The sequence below is a fragment of the Acomys minous genome (assembly GCF_964271855.1).
Source record: "Acomys minous genome assembly, chromosome: 19".
Classification (NCBI taxonomy): Eukaryota; Metazoa; Chordata; class Mammalia; order Rodentia; family Muridae; genus Acomys; species Acomys minous.
Window position 1 is genome coordinate 50668404 of NC_140499.1, and position 6043 is coordinate 50674446.

General features: G+C 35.5%; 1 pseudogene across 1 annotated transcript; it reads left to right on the forward strand.

Moving 5' to 3' along the window:
- Window positions 1-1085: 1085 nt before the first annotated feature.
- On the forward strand, window positions 1086-1806 carry LOC311589787 (protein SEC13 homolog; annotated as a pseudogene). Its single transcript has one exon. The product of its transcript is annotated as a protein SEC13 homolog (transcript).
- The last annotated feature ends 4237 nt before the right edge of the window (window positions 1807-6043 follow it).

Here is a 6043-nt window from a genome sequence, read left to right on the forward strand (position 1 = left end):
GGAAACAAATGTGAAAAACAATGTAACATTTCTGTTAGATGAAAAGACTATTCTAGCAAACTTTGATGTGCATGAAGACCTTTTAAAAATTTGCTATGGTTATATGAATATAATTTTTGATGGCATACAGAATCAAATTATAAATGACAGTTTTACTAAACTTGAAAATATGTGGTCAGAGGTGGACATGACATATACATAAATAAAAGCAACTGAGCATTAGATCCACAATCAAATAAAAATTATTTTTTAGCCATATCTACACATTCAAATGTGTATATTAATGCCTGTATTTACATAATTGTCTTAATATGGAATCAACATATTTTCAAAGTGAAGTTAATACAGAAATAAAATTATACATACAACACAAATATATACATGTATATATATATGTATATATATAATTGTAACAATTGTGTTATAACATGATATCAGTTGATTTAAGAAATGCTAAAGTATTTGAGGAACTTATTTAAAGCCCTTCTAATTTTTGAAGATTTTTAAACAATTTTATAAATAAAGCTCTGAATTGTTGCTAATTGGACCTTGTTAGTAAAATCACATAAAATATCTAGAAGAACTACACTTTCAGTGTTTTTATATAATACATATATACAATTAAGGAAAAAACCTTGCAAACAAGTTTCAGTTTTAAATCCACTCTTACAAATGCAATGGAAAATTATTTTAAATAAATATGATTATAAGTATGCTTGTTTCAAATGAATTTAAACTAAGTTTAGACGTAAACTATAACAAATTAAAATACTAAGCTTAAAATAAGACATATTTTCAGGAAAATTTAAGAAAAACTTTAAATGTATTAAAAATGGTTTCTTGAGTTCTTTATAAATTTTGAGTATTAGTCCTCTGTGGAATTTAGGATTGGTGAAGATCTTTTCCCAGTCTGTAGGTTGTCATTTTTTTTCCATTGACAGTGTCCTTTGCTTTGCAGAAACTTTTCAGTTTCATCGAGTCCATTTATCAATTGTTGATCTTACAGCCTTAGCTGTTAGTGTTCTGTTCATGAAGTTGTCTCCTGAGCCAATGAGTTCAAGGCTTTTCTCTACTTTTTCCCCTAACTGCTGACATATACAGGGGAAAGCCAGGCAGAAGTGAAGAAACTCAACAATGCTCACACGATCGGCTGTAATACTGTCGGTTGGGCCCCAGTTATTCCTCCTGGAAGCCTTATAGACCAACCATAAGGGCAGAAACCCAATTATATCAAGAAGTTTGCATCAGATGGCTGTGATTCCTTTATCAAGCTGGGGAGGTAAGAGGAAGATAGCCAGTGGAAGGAAGAACAGAAGCTAGAGGCATACAGTGACTGGGTTCGCGATGTTGCCTGGGCCCCCTTCGTTGGCCTGCCCACCAGCACCATTGCCAGCTGTGCTCAGGATGTTCGAGTGTTTATTTGGACCTGCGATGATGCTTCAGGCTATAAGTAGTCACCCAGATCCCTACATAAGCTCAATGATGTGTGGCTCGTGAGCTGGCCCATCACTGCAAACATCCTGGCCGTGTCAAGTGGAGGCAACAAGGTGACCCTGTGGAAAGAGTCAGTGGATGGACAGTGGGTGTGCATCAGTGACATCAACAATGGCCACGGTTCCTTGTCAGCCTCCATCACAGAGGGCCTACAGAATGAGCAGTGACAACACAGGCAGCCTGGTCTTCCTGTTTCCAGGTCTGCCTATTCTGGAACAACACCCAAACAACAGGGCAGAAGGGTTCAAATGCTCCCAAGATTCTACATCCAAGAATGCCCAGAGATGCAACATGGGTGCTTACCTGCCTTACTGGGATTCATGTGTTTAGTATTTTTTTTTATTTTTATCTTTTATTATTATTTTATTTTATTTTTACATATGCATTTATATTAATACACATATATACAATAAACTACCTATAGCAAGAAGAACCATGACACAATCAAGAATTATATAAATGTTACATTCTTAGTGTTTTGGCTATTTGTATTTGATAGCTTTCAAGAAAATATCTTTCCTATCTTGGTGCATCTAAATTTCTGAATGTAAATCAATCTCCATCACATATTGTCATTGTCAACTTTATACTTATATAGACACAAAAACATCTTAACCCCTAAATAATTAAGCTTCATTGTAAACTAAGCTACCTGGTCTTTAACTCCTCTAGAGATTTGAGAGGGAATAAGCTTCATTATCTGAGTATGCCAGGAGTACAGGTTAGTAGCCTTCCATAGGAAAAGATGACAGAGACAGTTTTTTACCTAAATAGTCACCTAAAACTTTCTGTAACATTGGCATAATATATCTGGCCCAATATATCTGACAGACATATTTGTAAGGCAGGAACGATTGAGGACTTGTTTATCTGTCTTGGTGTCTTGGGAGAATTTAGCTGTTGACTCTGACTCTGCCTGCATCCAAGCTTGCCCCCCCCGCCCCCCTTTTTTTTTAAGGCAGAATTCTGTCTGTGGTAGAAATAAGGATGATTTGCCCAGTGACTATTTTGCCACATTTGAAGCCATCTCCATAAGGAGGTTCTTTGATGTTCATCATCCTCTTTGAGGTAGGTTGGGTGTTGCCACAAGTTAACCTGTCTCATTGTCAATGAATCTTTAAAGTAATAAAAACATTTTTAAATGTCATATTGTGTATGTCTCTGGGGTTTTTGAAGACCTTATCTTTCTACAGAGTCATATATGTCTGCTGTACCTAAGATGTAAATTATTGTGATAAAAGTAGACTAGCAATTGACATGACCATGATTTAATCCACTAACATTTAATTTATAACTTATTTCTCCTAAATAGCTTGCTATAGCACTTTCAAAGCATTATAAGTAAGGAAGTAAGCCTTGTATTATTATTGAGTTATATGGGTACAATAACTCATATTACAGTAGAAATATATATATATATACACATATATTATATATATATGTTTGTGTGTGAAGAATAATCTTACATTTCAATTCTATACCACTGTATCTAGAATTAAATTTATTTTACATCAATATACAAAATTCTATACCAACGAATTAAAAATATCTTGTGACAATTGAGGCATTAAGTTGAGGAGTAGATTCACTAACCTTCTTTTTGTTCTATCCTCCCTATATATTTTTTTTATCAATTTATTCATATTACATCTCAGTTGTTATCCCATCCCTTGTATCCTCCCATTCCTCCCTTCCTCCCACTTCCCTCTACTCCCCTCCCCTATGTCTGTGTCTGAGGGGGGACCTCCTCCCCCTGTATATGCTCATAGGGTATCAAGTCTCTCCTTGGTGACCTATTATCCTTCCTCTGAGTGCCACCACCTTCTTTCTTTTCAACCCCTTTCTCCAAACAGGATGTCAATGTCCAGTATGCTGAGAGGAATGCATCCTTTTAGGTCTCATCCACTGTCAGTAATTTAATGTCCAGCTGAAAGTATTCATGTTAGTAACAAATGCCTATTATTTTTAAATATTTTGGGATATTTTTTAACTATCTTTTGGTTCAGGCTGTTTCCAAGCTAATAAAATCACATTGCATAGAAAAAATAAGATAAAATAAAGTATTAAAATATATTTCTTAGAAAAATATCAGTGATTAAAGATTGGTCAAAGTTAAAAATCTGGAAACATAAGTCAATATTTCTACAAAAACAAATGACTAAGAAATACTCAGCCAAAATGAAATAAGACTTTATTTAAATCAGTGATTGCGTGCACACTGTTTTGTCTTTAGATTAACTGGTTCAATAAAGACACAGACCCCTGATAGGTTTTTAATGAGCATTATTTCACCTGGGGCTGGGCAGATATTAACCACTGAAACCACCTCGTCATCTACCAGTCCCACATCCCATTCCATCTGCTTTAATTATTCCTGTCTGTGCTACTTCCCATCCAAAATAATACAAATACTTGCATATGTTTTCCTTCCATGCTGCTTTTCTCCCACTTGATCCTCAGAGAAAATTTCTCCTGGCCACGTTGTTGTTCTTTATACTATCCCATGGCAACTCTCCTTCCTCCTCAGCCCATTAATCTTACCCCCATCTACCTTACTTCTTCCCTTCCCACTTAAGGCATTTTATTTCACCAATCAGGGATAATTTGGAAGCAAGGCTTCACAGCAACACTTTGGTATTCAGGGGGCAGGAATGGAAGGCTAGCAATAATTAGCTTCTGAAAACAAAGTCCCAGACCATGCCTTAACAAATACACTAGTTTTTCCTTAAGATTATTAAATTACATTTTAAAATAATAAAAAGTTTTCTCAAGGTCAGTCTTACATAAGATTAGTTTTGTATCAAAGACTTTCAATAAGAGTAATTGTTTATTTCATAGGTGTTTTATTGATGTCAAGCTGTCTAGGCTTTTCCAAATATATTTCAACTTAATATTTTAAAATCCTGGCTCTAGTATGTTAGTATTATAAGACCAGAGTTCACTGCTTGCTTACTTTCTGTAATGTGTAAATAATTTCACTACCCTAAAGATTTAGGAAACATGGACAGAAATAAAAATGCAATGGTTTTATTTCCATTGTGTCTTCTAAATGTCGAAATACAGTATATTAAACATTTTACATTTGAGGGCCTGAGTGTTGAAATTGAGACATAAAGAAACAAACAAAACCCCATAAAAACCAAACCTCAGACCCTCCAGGGAAATAAATGTCAGAAACACATTTCCCAATGTGAATGCAGCCTACTGTGCTTGTGTCTTTGCAGTCCTGCTCAGGCAGATGCCACAGTCCTCACCACATGCCCACAGAGGCATGTTTCTGGCTGTTAGAATTTTCTGAGGCCATGTTTGACCATTAATACTTCTCTATATGTTGCTGTTTCAGTTTTTAATACTTTGTCCACCCCAGGTTCTCAGAGTTTGACATCTACCTGGAATCACATAAGTGTGAGTTTGTGGCCTAAAATCTAATTATGTAGACCTTAAGTGTGATAGCACACAGTGTTGTGTACTTTTAACCTACTGCAATAATGAGCAGAGCCTGGACTCTGTGCAACGGCCAAAAAATGAATAAGTCTGTTAGGAGAGGATCATATGCATTACAAGAATAAAGTGATTTTAATGTACTTCATATCTCCATTTACACTGAATTCTTGCTGAGAGTTTTCAATATGTGCTAGCTAATGGTTATGAATAAGTCCATAATCTATACAGAATAATTACCTTCATAACCGTAAGATAGAGTGTGACAGTGAGGAAGCAAAATGAATATACTTGAACTATCTTACAGATAATAGCTTGAAATAAGTGGCATTAAAATGTATGTGTATATATACCAATTATAAACATATTTTTCCTAAAATCAAATGATAATAGTAGTAATGAGATATGTAAAAAGAGTTGGCTAAAGTTGTCTCCAGTAGTCTCCATGAAACTGGTTTCAGTGAACAGCGCCAACTGAGGAAAACCGGATCTGATCCACAAGGCAGGACTGCAGGATTTCATCAGAGGACTCTTAATTTTTTACCACCTCATGTTGTTTACAAAAGGAGTCTGGGTTAATATGAGAAGGTGAGAGCACTGGACAGAAGAAAAGCATCCACCATAGGCTGTTGAATAGCTATTGTTCTCCCTATTGCCATTAGTTTTCCAGCACAAAAGTTCTGTTTCTGGGTATGTTAATCATTACAATTTCAGTGTGTATATATGCTCATATCTAGAGAGCCAAACTTAATTTCTTCACCAACTGGCATATGTAAGTATACTCTAAAAATTGAGTAGTTACAGGATTGTGCAAACCAAGTGAATGATTTGTGTGTAACTACACTCCATTTCTACACGATTGTTCGGGGGCCATAAACCTGGACTGACTGGAACTATACGGTAAACAACTACAACACAATGGCAAGTGTCAATGTATGTTGACATTTTAAAAAATGGAACTAATGGGCAGTATAAAACCTGAAAACACTACCTGTGCATGGAGCTCTTACCACAAATGCCCCACAGAGTACCAGAACTTGCTGGGGTTGGGACATTAGAGTAGACTCATGGGATAGCCTGTGCACTAGTATGGACTTTATGCAATATT